This window comes from Monodelphis domestica, chromosome 3, assembly GCF_027887165.1.
Source record: "Monodelphis domestica isolate mMonDom1 chromosome 3, mMonDom1.pri, whole genome shotgun sequence".
NCBI classification, from domain to species: Eukaryota; Metazoa; Chordata; class Mammalia; order Didelphimorphia; family Didelphidae; genus Monodelphis; species Monodelphis domestica.
In genome coordinates this window covers 506,073,290-506,089,763 of record NC_077229.1, presented here as the reverse complement: position 1 = coordinate 506,089,763, position 16,474 = coordinate 506,073,290, and the positions used below count along the sequence as shown (strand labels likewise).

At 34.0% G+C, this 16,474-nt stretch overlaps 1 protein-coding gene and 1 pseudogene across 1 annotated transcript in view; both read left to right on the top strand.

Annotated features, from left to right (window-relative positions):
- Positions 1 to 16,474, top strand: part of ZSWIM6 (zinc finger SWIM-type containing 6) — a 219,356-nt gene that overhangs the window by 29,442 nt on the left and 173,440 nt on the right. The gene's annotated exons all lie outside the window — the stretch shown is intronic.
- The window catches only part of LOC130458539 (cytosolic acyl coenzyme A thioester hydrolase-like), a 98,726-nt pseudogene that overhangs the window by 26,587 nt on the left and 55,665 nt on the right, over positions 1 to 16,474 (top strand).

Sequence of the window (16,474 nt, the reverse complement as noted above, 5' to 3'; positions counted from 1 at the left end):
ACTGTGTGGTTCTTTCAAAGTTAAAAAAAAAATTAGCCTGCTCATCATTTTTTATGGCATAGTAGTATTCCATCACAGTCATATACCACAATTAGTTGAGCCATTGCCTAATTGATGGGTATCCCCTGAATTTCCAGTTCTTTGCCACCACAGAGAGAAAGCTACTATAAATATTGTAAAACATAAATGTTCTTTCCGTTGTCCCTGATCTCTTTTGAGAAACAGACCCAGCAATGGTATTGCTGGGGATAAGGGCTCACACGGTTGTATAACTCTCTGGGGGTATTCCAAATTGCTCTCCAAAATGGTTTAATCAGTTCACAGTTCCAACTGTAGTCTATTAGTTGCTACATTTTCCCTTCATCCCCTCCAACATTTGTCATTTTGCCACTTTAGCCAATCTGATAGGTGAGAGATGATACCTTAAAATTGTTTTGGTTTGCATTTCTCTAATCAGAAGCAATTTAGAGCATTTTTTCATATATCTATTCGATTTCTTCATCCAAAAAAGTCTGTTCATATCTTTTATCCATTGCCAATTGGAGGATGGCTATTATTTGGATAAATTTTATATTTAATAACTAAATCAATATGTGGTCCATAGGGATCCTTATGTATGATTTAGTTACCCCTGTTTCTATTTGAGATTGACATGAGTGGTGTTTAGGATAGAGAAGAGCTTGGAGTCAGCTGGATTCAAGGATTATATCTTGATATATACTGTCCCTTGTGACTCTGAACAAGTCATAGAAGCTTTCACAGCCAAGGCTAGTGTTCTACAAACCTTTTGATTATGTACCCCTATCCATGGACATTCCTTCAATATATATGTTTGTCTTAAATGATATATAGGTGGTAACAACTAAAAATAATCTGTACATTATATGATATACATAAATAAAAGTTACAAGGAATGAGAAATGGGAAATGAGCAATATTTTACAAATACTTTTTTCAGTAGATTATTTTTTACACAGCTGTCAAAGTGATTTTTCTAAAACACAAATAACCTTGTTATCCTCTCTCCTCAACACCAGTGAGCTCCTATTATTTGTAGAATTGAGTATAAAGTTAACCATTTGGCAATTAAAACTCTTCATAACCTGGTCCCTTCTTCCTTTTCTATATTCCTTATATATATTACTGCTTTCAATAATCTCTGATTCCAACCCCACTAACTACTGGTTATTCCTTACACATATGATACTCTGTCTCCTGTTAACCTGTATTTGTTCTAGGTATCTTCAATGTTAGCATGCTCTCCCACTACCTCTATTTTAAAAAAAATTAGAATATTTTTCCATGGTTACATGATTCATGATTTCCCCATAACTTTCCCTCCCCGCTCCCAGAGCTGACAAGCAGTTCCACTGGGTTATACATGTATCATTGTTCAAAACCCATTTTCATGTTATTCATATTTGCAGTAGTGATCTTTTAACACCAAAACCCTAATCATATCTCTATCTAAAACATGATTGACCATATGTTTTCTTCTGCATTTCTGCTCCCACAGTTCTTTCTCTGGATGTGGATAGTGTTCTTTCTTCTAAGTTCCTCAGGATTGTCCTGGAACATTGCATTGCTGCTAGTAGAGAAGTATATTACGTTTGATTGTGCCACAGTGTATTAGTCTCTGTGTATAATGTTGTTCTGGTTTTGCTCCTTTCACTCTGCATCAATTCCTGGAGGTCTTTCCAGTTCACATAGAATCCCTCCAGTTCATTATTACTTTAAGCCCAATAGTATTCCATCACCAACATATACCACAATTTATTTCAGCCATTCCTCAATTGATGGAAACCCCCTCATTTTCCAATTTTTTTTTGGTCACCACAAAGAGTGTGGCTATAAATATTTTTGTACAAGTCTTTTTTCTTATTATCTCTTTGGGGTACAAATCCAACAGTGGTATGGCTGGGTCAAAGGGCAGACAGTCTTTTAGCGCCCTTTGGGCATAGTTCCAAATTGTCCTCCAGAATGGTTGGATCAATTCACAACTCCACCAGCAATGCATTAATGTCCCAATTTTGCCACATCCCCTCCAGCATTCATTACTTTCCTTTGCTGTCATATTGGCCAGTCCTAGGTGTGAAGTAGTTCTGCAGAGTTGTTTTTGTTTGCATTTCTCTAATCAGGAGGGGTTTAGAACATTTTTCATGTGCTTATCGATAGCTTTGATTTCTTCATGTAAAAACTGCCTATTCATGTCTCTTGACCATTTATCGATTGGAGAATGACTTGATGTTTTATAAATTGGACTTAGTCTCTTATATATTTGGGAAGTTAAAACTTTGTCAGAGAATTTTTGTTATAAAATGTTTTCTCAGTTTGTTGCTTTCCTTCTAATTTTCGATGCATTTTTTTTTTGTACAGACCGTTTTTAATTTGATATAACTATAGTCATTCATTTTAAATTTTGTAATGGTCTCTATCTCTTGCTTGGTCTTAAGTTCCCTACTTTCTCACAAATCTGATAGATATTCTATGTTCACCTAATTTATTTATGATTTCACTCTTTATATTTGTCATTTATCCATTTTCAAATTTATGTTGGTATAGGATGTGAGATGTTGTTCTAGACATGATTTTTCTCATACTATTTTCCCAGCAGTTTTTGTCAGATAGTGAGTTCTTGTCCCCAAAGCTGGGATCTTTGCTTTATTGAACACTAGCTCACTGACCCTTAGTCTGTTCCATTGATCCACCCTTCTTCCTCTCAGCCAGTACCATATTGTTTTGATGACCACCACTTTATAGTACAGTTTAAGATCCGGTACTGCTAGACCCCCATCCTTCACTTTTTTTTTTCATTCTTTCTCTTGATATTCTTGATCTTTTGTTTTTCCAGATGAACTTTTATATATTTTTTTAATTCTATACAAAATTTTTTTGGCAGTTTGATAGGTATGGCACTGAATAAGTGCCACAAATTAATAAGATTAATTTGGGTAGAATTGTCATTTTTATGATATTAGCTCATCCTACCCACGAGCAATTAATGTATTTCCAATTATTTAGATCTAGCTTTAATTATGTGAAAAGTGTTTTGTAATTGTGTTCATATAATTCCCATGTTTGGCTTGGCAGATAGATTCCTCCCACCACTTCTATTTAGAATTCTATGTTTCCTTTAGAACTCAGCTCATCATTCATTCCCTGCTTTCTGCATGAGACTCTTTTGAGTTTCCCCAACATTTAAGTGTTTTCCCTCCAAATGATACTTTTCCTCTGGTTTCTAGATGTCTTGTAGATGTACATATCAGTATTCCACATTAGAATGTAAGCTAATGAAAGCAGGAGCTATTTTACTTTTATCTTTGTATTCATAGGTCTTAGCACAATGGCTGGGCTATGGTTATTGATTAATAAAGATATTTGTTGTTTGATTTGTAACAGGAGTATTCAACTAAGAGTTTTTCAGGGTTCCCTATAGTTTCCATGCACTTACATGGATAGCTTCAGTTTCTTAGGCAGCTGTGTTTTGAGATCATGATTTTTGTTTTTTCTGAAGAAAAATTTCCCCAGCATTTTGAAGTTTGTATCTAATTTTCTCTCTCTACAACATATTTTAATTTCTCAGCTTTTGTTTTTGTGTCACATAATTTTTATTGCTGTTGGTATCTTGGAATTCATTTGGAAAGATGTTTTAATGAAGTTCAAGTTTATTTAATTAGTTCAATGTATTTAATATTTGGGCTTACACTTTGGATTTGCATTGTTAGAGAAGCAAAATTTATTGCCTTGTAAAATAAGTTCCTTTTAATTTCTTAGACATCTTTACTTTCAAGTTATGAGACAGGGACATTTCTCCTGCTGATCCCCAACTTTTAATATACAGATTGTCTCCATGTATTCATATATTCATACTCATCATGATATTGTTTTTCCTTTATTGTGATGCATTCTCAAAATGTAAGAACATCTGTTTTTAAATCATGAGGAAAAGATGGTTGGTAGAAGAAAGGCTAAAGAGAAAAGAGGTGGGGAATGGATTGTCGTCAGAATAGATCACATCATTCAGGTATCTGTCTTGGAGGCTCTCAGAATTTGAAAATCATAATTTGCTGTGGTCATTTGCAGTTTTTTCCTTTTTAGAGACTTTATATTGTCTAATTTCTTATTTCTGCTTTTTCCCTTTAAATTGTAAATGGAAGATTTGTTCCTGACTTCTCAAACACCCAGGTCCATGACAGTTAAATATGTGTAAAATTCTATTTTCTCAGAGAAGTTGGGAGCAAGTTCCCCAAGAATGGAGGAAGTAAACTGTGTCTGCAGTGGTTCTCAGTTACTCAAGCAGGGTTTTGAGAATCCAGCTTGTATTATCCAGTCGATTTCTCCTTTTTCCTTTTCTCCAAGCTTGTTTATGTACTGACCCTTTCCTTTATTGAAAAGAAGATATGAAATTCATTTCTGAATATCACATCTGGAGTCATAATTTTTCACTGAGTTTGTTTTTTTTCCTGACATTTGGATCAATAATAATAGCCAGTAGTTATCATTTAGTGCTTACTTTGTTCCAGGAAATAAATAAGAGTTCCTTCTAATTATATTTCTGTCTTAGTCACCTAATACTTGTTTAGTTTAATTCAGTAGTTATAGCATTATTTTATTTTTTAAAAATAAATTTATATTGATTAGCTTTGGTTTTTACATCACTAGTATTTCTCCTCCTTTTACCTCCTCAAGATCTATCACATGTAACAAGTATTATTTTTTTTGAGTTATTTTTAATTTTTAATTTAATTTTTTTATTTTAAACATTATTTTATTTGGTCATTTCCAAACATTATTCACTGGAAACAAAGATCATTTTCTTTTCCTCCCCGCCTCCCCTCTCCCCCCTTTCCCTCTCCCATAGCTGACGCACGATTCCACTGGTTATCACATGTGTTCTTGACTCGAACCCATTTCCCTGTTGTTGGTATTTGCATTAGAGTGTTCATTTAGAGTCTCTCCTCAGTCATATCCCCTCAACCCCTGTAGTCAAGCAGTTGCTTTTCATCAGTGTTTTTACTCCCACAGTTTATCCTCTGCTTGTGGATAGTATTTTTTAGATCCCTGCAGATTGTTCAGGGACACTGCATCGCCACTAATGGAGAAGTCCATCACCTTCGATTGTACCACAATGTATCAGTCTCTGTGTACAATGTTTTCCTGGTTCTGCTCCTTTCGCTCTGCATTACTTCCTGGAGGTTGTTCCAGTCTCCATGGAATTCCTCTACTTTATTATTCCTTTGAGCACAATAGTATTCCATCACCAACATATACCACAATTTGTTCAGCCATTCCCCAATTGAAAGGCATCCCCTCATTTTCCAATTTTTGGCCACCACAAAGAGTGCAGCTATGAATATTCTTGTACAAGTCTTTTTCCTTATTATCTCTTTGGGGTACAAACCCAGCAGTGCTATAGCTGGGTCAAAGGGCAGACAGTCTTTTATCACCCTTTGGGCATAGTTCCAAATTGCCCTCCAGAATGGCTGGATCAATTCACAATTCCACCAGCAATGAATTAGTGTCCCCACTTTGCCATATCCCCTCCAGCATTCATTACTTTCCATAGCTGTATTATTTTTTTAAAGGAAAAAAGAGGAAGGAAAAAATCTGCAAAACTGGTCAGGACATCAAAAAAGTATAAAATATTTGTATTGCTCCATACCTATTGGCTACTTACTTGTGTAGAGTTGTGGAGGAGAGTGAAGTATTTTTTTTAATCTTTTTTTTGGGACCATACTTGTTTTTTGCCATTTTGTAGCATTGGCTTTTTATTGTTTTATGATCGTTTGTTCCATCTACATTATTGCAATATTTTTGTATATATTATTTTATTGACTTTCCTTCATTCTTTATCAGATCATGTAAGCCTTTCCATATTTCTCTGTTTATCATTGTTATAGCAAAGTAATATTCAATTTTATTTATGCACCACAATTTATTTAACCATGTCTCAATCAGTGCGAGTATTGTTTTATATACTTGGTTTTCAGTTCTTTATTACCTTGAAAAGTGCTGTTAAATATTTTGGTTTAATTGGGGACTTCTTTCTTTTGAATTATCTCCTTTGGGAATATGTCCAGTAATCACATTCTGGGTTACATGGTATGGACATTTTGGTCACTTTATTTGCTTAATTCCAAATTGCTTTCCAGAATGTTATAGTGATTCGCAACCTCACTAACAATGCACTGACATGTCTATCTTTTTTATATTTCCCCCAAAACTGATTATACCCATCTCATTATCTTTGTGTGGCTTAATTTTAAACTATAAATTTTAGTTTTTGAAATATTTAATAGAAATGCTATATATTGCTTCTTGAAACTAGTGGTATTTCTATTTACTTTAAACAGATGCTGCCAATTGATGCTTAAATTTTTATGTTTTCTCAACTCTTTTAGAATAATTAAACATCTAATGCATTTACACATTTGCTTGATTGAAAGTTATCTGATAGCATATGGCATTACTTGGCATACTCTACTTCTTTCTCTTCATTGATTCAACTATTAGCCAGTTTTCAAGGTGCAGATTAAATGCCATCTCCTTCATATGAAGTCTTCCATGACTACTCTATCCTATCATTACTTTTCTTGTGTCAATAGTCTATACCACACAGTTATATCAATTAGTTTATGCAGTTTAGCTTTTTTTTTTTTTTAAACCCTTACCTTCCATCTTAGAATCAATACTGTGTATTGGTTCCAGGGCAGAAGAGTGGTAAGGGCTAGGCAATGGGGATGAAGTGACTTGCCCAGGGTCACACAGCTGGGGTGTGTTGGAGGCCAAATTTGAACCCAGGACCTCCTGTCTAAGCCAAGCTCTCAATCTACTGAGCCACACAGCTGCCCCAAGTTTAGCTTTTTAATATAGAGTCACCATATTTTTAGATTGTTTTTCAGCTTATGTTTTCTCAACAAAATTCTAAGCATGTAGCAAACAGAGATCATGTTTTTTATATTTTATTGTCTCCACATTGCCAGACTCTAAAGTTAATGCTTTTAAGCTTTGTTTCATAGGTCCTTTATCAGTCTTCAATATATTTGATGTATAGAAACTATATAGAGTCATTATTTTTGAAATGACACAATATGCCCCAGTTGAAAGGACATTGTACTGAACTTCATGAGACTAGAGTTCTGGTTCTGGCTCTGTCATTACCTTGGCTACTTGATGCTAAATTTCAATTTCCTCATCAGAAAATGGAGTAGGGGAGGGGTTGTACTAAATTTTTATCTGTGGTTTTGAAGCTATCATTTTTATAAATTATTTTGGGTCATTTGAAATTGACTTTATGCATTGAATATAAAAAGTGATACCGTAGTCATTTGGTTGTCCCAAAAGACTTCTTCCTGGAGGGATATTGTATTATCAGTTGTCATTAATATTTCATGTTATCTTGGGGCACCCTAATTCCAGAGAAGTCAGTTTCAGCATTTAAAATGTTTTTAGTTGAGAACAAAGGTTGAGTGATGGTAGCATAGCCCTTTCACCTATTAAATGTAGGTCAGTTCTTTTTTTTCTGGAGAAAGTAGCTTTGAGCCTCAGTAGTACATAGAATTCTTGACTATATATGGTTTGGTAGTACTTCAGATGCAGTAAAAAAAACAACTGCGTATGTCAACAGTACAACAGCATATTGCCTATATATCATCATATCTACTTGCCATGTAGCTTTAGACTTATCCTCTGGCACTCTTTTTTTTTTTTATTACTTTCATATCCTCTCTTGGCCGCCATTCATGTCAGAATTGAAATGGAAGAAATCAGACAAGATGTGATGACAGTTATTTATGTCCCATTAAAGTAATTATCTTTAAATCTATCCTGTTCCATAATATTTTCCTATCAACTGTACTGTATTATACAATCTAATTTAGTGTACAATCTCATTTTTATTTGCCAAAGTAACTACCTTGTCATTGAATGAAAATCAGTCAAATTAGTTACCAAATTGTCTTACCTTTCTCATGACAGTGAAAAAAATTTTGAAACTTCATTGGATCAATATGGGATAATATATAAAGAATCAAATCTTTGAATCACATTTTGTTCACAGCTTCCAATCCTGTCTAACATAGTATATGTTTTTTTTTTTTTTACCACTTTGAAGTTTAATTCTGCTTCTTGTGGATACCATCTCTTAGATTAAAAAAAAAATCCTTTATTTAGTGATGTGTGCCCTAACCCCCGACCTGTGTAATTTAGTGACACGAATTAGTTAAGCTTAAAGTATGCTTTTTAAAAACATAAAACACCATCATTCCCCTATGTTGTTTTTTTTTGTTTGAACACTAGACTAGGAGGTATTGAATGTAGTAATACTTTATAAGAGAAGTTAGAAGTGGAGAGAGAGAGAGAGAGGGAGGTAGTGAGAGAGAGAGAGAGAGAGCGAGAGAGAGTGAGTGTATATGTTTGTGTGTGTGGGATTAATGTGGGCAGGTTAGATAGAAAAGCACTGTTTACTTCTGGTAGAGTTTGTTTATATTGTTCATTAAAGGAGGGATGTTCACAGACACTTTCATTTTGGAAATCACAATCTAATGTTTAGACCCGATTTCTTGAACCAGACCTCCATTTCCTTTTTGCATTCTAGGAATTGTATTATGACTTCCTTGCATCTTTTTTAGTTATTTCTTTTGTATTGTTGGTGAAAAATATCAGATACCTTTTTCATTTTAAGATCAAATGCTTTTCTCCTACTTTGTTCTTCAAATTTCTTGAGCAACTTCTAGTTGATAACTTTCACTGTGTTTCTAAAATTTTTTGTTTTTGAATGATTAATATGAAGATTGATGAGATTGGGATACAAAGCAAGGCTGACTTTGTAAGTAAGTAGTAGTAGGACATTTTGATTATGAAAATACAATTTAAATTGGATTTTATGGTAATATTTCTTATGGGTCTGTCAGGTATATAGAGGTATTAGAATTCCATTCTGCCATGATTTTTTCCTCCATAGGTATCTAAAGTTAACATCTTGCTTGTCACTTCTAATCCTATCATAGTCCTATGAATATAACAATCGTAACTCATAAATTGATTGCTAAGTTAAATGGCTAAGATCACGGAAATCTCATAACATTTATCTTATTTTAATACTTTCTAACATAAATATAATTGATTTATTTGTTGTACATTTGATAAGAAACTTTTGTTATATGACTTCTAAAATAGTGGGTACCGTTTGCCTTTATGTCCAAGTTATAGGATAAGTAATTATACTCCAGGTTGAGTGGTTCAAAACAGAGTAACTATACCCCAAGGCACGTTATGATACCAAATGTATTTAGGCTTTAAGTATATCATTATCTCAATATGCTACATATATATTCTGAAGCTACTTCATGCTTTTTTAAAATATGAGTTTGTAAATGAAAACATGATTCATTATATAGTCATACATAGGTGCATATGAATACATACAATATATGTATATAATTTGGCAGGGGGGTGACATAGAATGCTTGGAATTATAACAGATCAAGGCCTAGTTTTCCTGTTGGATTTTGTACATTGTTAGTCCCTTGACTAGTCTAGTTTAATTCTGCTCAACTTTTTGTAATTAGCCTGGTTCATGGTATCCTTTAAATAAAGCCAACTAAGTTTATAATTCATGTTCAGCCTGTCTGTTTGACAGTTTGTTGTTCATTACCTGGTTGGATGTGTTATTTTGGGACCTTTTCTTTAAAACGTTAAAAATTTTAAGGGGGCAGCTGGCTGGCTCAGTGGACTGAAAGCCAGGCCTAGAGATGGGAGGTCTTGGGTACAAATATGACTTTAGACACTTTCTGGCTGTGTGACTCTGGACAAATCATTTAACCCTCATTGCCTAGCCTGTATTATTCTTCTGCCTTGGAACCCCAATACACAGTATTGATTCTAAGACAGAAGGTCAAGGTTTTGAAAAAATTGTACTCAAAATCGTATTAAAGTATATATTTTCTTATGTTAGCCCACCTTAATTTTTATTTGTTTACATGATAATTAATTTTGAATATAGGTAATGTAACTCATGTTTTTCTGCTGACTTATGGATTAAAACAGGTAACAGAATGAATTGACTTTTTTATCTTTTAACTTAGTGTGAAAGTACCCTAATTTATTTGTGATTGCTGTTCTTTGTTAAAAATTCACATTTATTCATTGAAATATTCTAGGAATTCCATTGTATGAGAAGTTATTCTTGAGTAGTGCCAAATGAACGCATTTCAACAAATTCTATGACTATATACTACACCCTGGGAATTTAAGGTGGCAGTTGCAACTTTAATATAAATTCACAAGCCCAGGAGATGAGGATCCCTTAGCCCAGGGAACAGGGCAGGCCAATAGTGGCTGTCTGATCTTCCCTTGGGCAGAAGAAAGGGGAGTTGTGAGTTCTGGCTCTGGGACTTAGGGTAAAATAGCAATGATGGTGGCTCACCTGTTTTTACAGTGTGACTCTCCTGAGAGGCATCTGTTTTCTAAGGCTTGACAAATAGGTGGCTGAAGCCAAATCATTTTTAGTGACTGTTGGCAATATAAACAACTAAAACTTTGTGGTGCACAAAATTGATTATACTAAAATTTTATTCAAGACTAAACCATTGAACTATATTACTTTTTACAAGTTCAGAGATAAAGTATAGAAATTTTAAAGTAGGTATAAGAGTGAAAGGTATGTGTATAGTATGTCCTTAGTCTTTGGGGTGGTGTTTTATTGCACTTCCCTTCATTCCCATCCCATAGTTAAGTGTGAATATATCAAAACATGGAGATGGTGTATAGAGAAGAGTAAGAATATCCAAAGTTCATTCCACTTCTGCAATAGAGGTAGGGGAAAGAAAGAGAAGAGAAGAGGAAATATTCCTAAAGCTCCCTAAGCTACCCGCTTTATCTCTTCTAAATTGTAATTTGGTCAGGAAGGAGGGAGAGATATCCCATCCCTCATCTCAGAGACATCCCTAGAAAGGAACTTAGTTATTGCCAAAGGGAAGCATTTGTTATGATAGTAGCAGAAAGGAAGCAGGAGGTAGATGGGTAAAGAAATCATAAGGGTTAAAAACAACAGGAAAAATTCCTTTATCTCCAGGCTTGGCAAAAGTCCGCTCTTTACTCCAGAGACCTTGGTGTGACTAGGAATTCTATGACAAGTTCATTGAAAAACTCTTGATTATGAATTGTTTTGATTTTTTTGTCTAAGGGGGAAAAATCTTCAATGAAGGCTCCTGGAGTAGACCTTTCTATAGGAGTTTGCTGATACCAATATCCATTTCATTAGTTCCTTGTCTTTTCCTCTCAACAAGGTCAAACTCAACAAAAACCAGAGAACGAGCCAATATCCTTGAACTGTTGAGCAAAAGAAAAATTGGTTCAGTTTCTAGTTCCACCATACTTTTCTAGCCTTATTCATTCATTTTGTTCCCTTTCAAATATTCTATATTTCAGCCACATCTTCTTGATTTTGTCCTGCATTTTTTTTTTACTCTGCAGTGATACAAATCATTTCTTATGCCTACACACCCAATAGTTTTCCAACTCAGGTTTGTGGGAGCCAACATCTCTTTGAAACCTGTCCTTATTTTATCTTTTCTTTCATCCTCTACAAAAATAATCTCTCCTTGTAGTTTTTTTTTAAATAACATTAAAAATGATCCCAATTGACCTTGTATTATGCTAATTATATATAAATAATCCTTCTCTTTTCCCCCACTTAACTGAAAGTAGGGCAGGATATTTTCTCCTCTCACAATACCTTTTACACTTTAAATCTTAATAAATATTTGTTGAATTGGAAAAAAAAACATCATTTGATTTTTTGTGTTTTATGTATGCATAGTAACTCTAGAGCTTCTGGTAAAGAAAAAGGACTAAATGGAGAACTGATATGAAAAGAGGAGGAAAATAGACATCTCTGCCAGAGTATTTCATAATCCTTTTTTCTGGAGTCAATAGTACTAAGAATATAGGTCTGTTTACTTGTAGGTACAGTTGGGTTTGAGTTATACTGATTGTATAATAAAAATATTATGATATTTGTTAAAAGTTTACATATATTATCTCATTGAATGCTTAGTGCCCTTTAGATGCCCTCTGGCTGTTATCAGCTCTCATGATTACCCACCAGGTCTATCCTTTAAGTTGTCTAGCAAATTCTAATATTTTCCCCTAGTTTTTAATCTCTCTCTCCTTTCCCATTTATCTTGTTCTTTGTTCTTTTTAATATTTATTGCCAATTGCATGTTATAACAAATTTCCATGCAAGTTTTCAAAAGTTATATGATTAACCATCTTGTTCTTAAGGAAGGATGTTCTTATTAAAAGAAATAACAATGTGGTATATATGGCCAATTGGTTAGAATCCTCAATTTGGAGTCAGAAGGCCCTGAGTTTTTAATTCTTTAAATATTTACTATTATTTTGACACTACACTTCTAAAGCTTCAGTTTCTTTCTCAATAAAATGGGGCTAACAGCACCTATCTCACTGGTTTATGTGAAGACAAAATGAAATATTATATAAAGCACTTTGAAAACTTGAAAACTTTCTCTTCTTTCAATGCTAAATCTTATTCTTATTGTGATTATGGTTATTAGGAAGAGCATTATGTTTTAAATTAGACATAGGCTAAAGTCCTGAGGTGACCATTTACTGTGTTACATTGGACAAATTATTTAACTTCTGAAATTTTCCATGTCAGCAAAATGGGAATAATAATGACTTGGCATACTCATTTCACAGGGCCTTTAAGAGGACCAAATGAGAGATAATATGTTTAAATACTATTGTGAACAACAGAACAATTGTCAATTGTTATTATTAGACATTCTTTTCTCTTTATTCACTGCTCCCTTTTTATTTCTTTTCCTTTCTCTTTCTGACAATTTATACACTCTATGCTTAAGTCTCATCTTTTTGCTTCTACTTCTAGAACTTCAGAGAAATAGTTCTTTGGCCCTTATTCCTGGCCTTTCTTGCTTCACTTACCACCTCCCCACCATTTTTTCCTTTTCTTTTCTCACTTATTGTTTCATTTGTGAGCCTAAAAGAAGTAGGTTGGCAAGCAGGTAATGGGATTTTTTGATACAGTAACTAATAATTGTTTAAGGCTCAGATATGCAGATGATACCACTCTAAAGGCAGAAAGTAAAGAATTGAGAAGCCTCTTAGTGAGGGTGAAAGAGGAGAATGTAAAAACTGACTTGAAGTTTAACATAAAAAACCCAAATATCTTGGCAATTGGTTCCATCACTTCCTGGGAAATAGAAGGAGAATAAATGGAAGCAGTGTTAGGTTTTCTATTCCTGGACTCAAAGTTCACTGCAGATGGTGACTTGCACCCTTGATATTAAAAGACACTTGCTCCTTGGAAGGAATGCCATGGCAAATATAGACAGTATATTGAAAAACAGAATTGTTAGTTTGCCTTATTGCCTTATTAGCTTGTTCTATATAATCAAAGCTGTGGTTTTTCCAGTAGCAATAAAGGGCTATGAGAGTTGGACTATAAGGAAAGCTGAGCACTGCAAAATTGTGTGTTTTTTTTGTTTGTATTGTGATGGTGAAGACTTTTTAGAAGTTTTGGGCATTAGGGAGATCAAATCAGACAACATTTAAAGAAATTAATTCAGACTTCACTGGAAGGTCAAACACTGAATCTGAAACTTAAAATATATTTGCCACATAATGAGAAGACAGAACTCATTGGAAATAACTCATTGGGAAAAATTGTAGGCAAAAGGAGAAGGGGACAGGCAGAGGATGAGATGGATTGGCATTGTCATGGTAACAATGGACATGAAATTGGACAGGATTTGAAGAGATAGAGGAAGAAGACGACCTTGGCATGCTATGGTCCAAATGGTAGTGAAGAATCAGACACAATTGAACAACAAATGGAGGGACCATCTACACTAATGAAATCACAGATTCTTGAATTATTGAAGGAAGTGAACCTCTATGATGCTTATTATAACCAGGAAGCATAAGAATAATGCTAATGGGGTCAGGTAGGTGGCTCAGTAGATAAAGAGTCAAGTCTGTAATCAAGAGGACCTAGGTTTAAATCTGGTTTCCGACACCTCCTCTCTATGTGACCCTAGGCAAGTCACTTAACCTTAATTGCCTAGCTCTGACCACTCCTTTGCCTTAGAACCAATACTTAGTACCTATTCTAAGACAAAAGGTAAGGATTAAAAAAAAAAATACTAATAAAATACCTATATCAAGAAAAAGAAACATCACAAGACTTGAAGTGTAAGTGGGTCATATCTAGTGATCAGTCTTGATGTCTTAGAAAATGACCAAAAGTCCTCAACACTATCCATACTTGACAGTCTATACCAACTACCTTTTCTTTAGGCATAACATATTTTAAAATTATCTTTTATGGCATTGTATTTCCCTACCACCCCATAACTGGTAGTTTCATCTCAGATTTTAATCTTCATTGTTCTTAGACTTATTTCTTTAGAGAACTTCTTATTCACTCTGATGACTTTAAATATCACCCATATTGATGACTATTTTAAGTTCTGATCTCTCATCCATAGAAATCATCATTATTATACAAAAGTCTTATATTTACATCTGTCTTTTGGGGCTCACCTAAAATCCTTGTAAAGTATTTTATAACTTTTTTATGATTCCATGATATCATAACTCTGATATTCTTTTTTTTCTTTCTCAAATTCTCATGTACAAAGCACTCCTTTAGACTTTTTTTTTTTTCCATAGGCAGAGGGGAATTAGGGGAGTTACTGAAAGTTTTAGAGAAAAATGGTATCATTAGAGCAGTGCCTTGGGAAGATTAATCTCTTGGCATACATATATGTATATATATATATATGTATATATAATATAGAAAGACTATATTTGGGACAGGACATGTTAAGAAGTTAATGAGGCTGGCCTATTCTGTAATAAAGGCCTGAGTAATATGTTAGTGGAAATGGAAAGGACACTGGATTTGAGAGGATAAAAACAAAGACACAGATCTGAGCTTTGTGACTGGTTATTTGGGGGCAAGGGAAGAGGGAAGAAGTAAATTTCTTCTTTTTGGTCAGGGATCACCCTTTTGAGTTGGGGTGACTGGAAGGTGATAATCCCATCACTAGAAAAAGGAAAATCATGAGGAAGAAGATCTGGTTTGGCTTGAGATGCCAACAATACAGCTGAGTAAAAATGTTTAATAAGTAATTTGGTGTGGGAATGTAGTTCAGGAGAGGTTGAGCCTAGGAAATAAAGAAAAATCCCAACTATGACAGAGCTGAAGCCATAAGAGTAAATGAAATGATTGAGGAACAATATGTAGAGAGAGAATAGAGAAGATTGAGGACAGAGCTTTAGAAAGTTATTACATTTTAAATAGCCCCACTTTTAATCCATATTTAACCCATTTTTTGCTTCTTTAAGCCAGTCTTTTTTACTACTACCTTGGTGGTCTGTTCCCCCCCTTCATTTCTCCCTTTCTACTTGTGCTCTGCTTAGACTACCTTTCCTCTGTCTCTGCTTGGCCTGTTTCTATCTATACATATTCAGGACCTAGCTCAAGGCCCATCTTTTTGGAATCAATCCTCTATCATATCAGTAGTATTTTCTACATTTATAATTCTGGTTTTGTTTTAAACTTCTGTGATGCTCAGCTATTTCACACACAATTTAACACTTGACTGTATATTGTTTTTCTGTTCTTGGTCTACACCAAGAAATCTCTTCCCCAAGTCTCCATTGGTCAAGTTGTCTAAAGGTAGAATCATCATGTATTCTATTTCCATTTGTGCCAAACTTGGTTCTGCCACACAATTGGTACTCAATACAATTTGATTCTTTTCTTTGAAACAGAAGAATTATTAAATCAGTCAGATACCACACAGGATTAGCAACTAATTTGTAAAATATCAGTGTCCATATTGTGTCAACCAGAAACTTCCAGAATCTTAGGGCCAAACTATTTTGAATGAGTATTTGTAGAAAACTATTACCTTGAATTAATAACTCCTAAGTTTCTTCTCTGACACTTTGTAGCTTGGAGAGGGTTCTGAATGAGAGGGAAGAAATTACTTTATTTTTTCTTCTTTGGATGAAATTGGCAAGGGGTACTTGTTTTTTGTGGAATTGATTGTTGATTTGCTTAAAATAATTTTACTCAGAAACTTTTATTTTAGAGTAATGATAAATATACAAAAAAGAAAATTCTACTCGTTTTTGCCATAATGGTAGAACCAGAAAAGCAGAGGTTTTTTTTTTTTATGGTTCTGTTTTACTTCCTCCAAAGCAGCTCTGAAAACTGCCTTTTGGTAATATTTATGTAAAACTTCACACACAAAGAATACATTTTAGACTAACTATAAGAGACTCTTTCATTAGAATATTAATATCCAGTCAAATTATGTTTCATGTGAAATATTAAGCTAATACTTTTGGCTCACTTTTTTGTATGGAACTGTATATATGGAAAGCATATATGCCTTTTGATATAGTCATAGCTTAT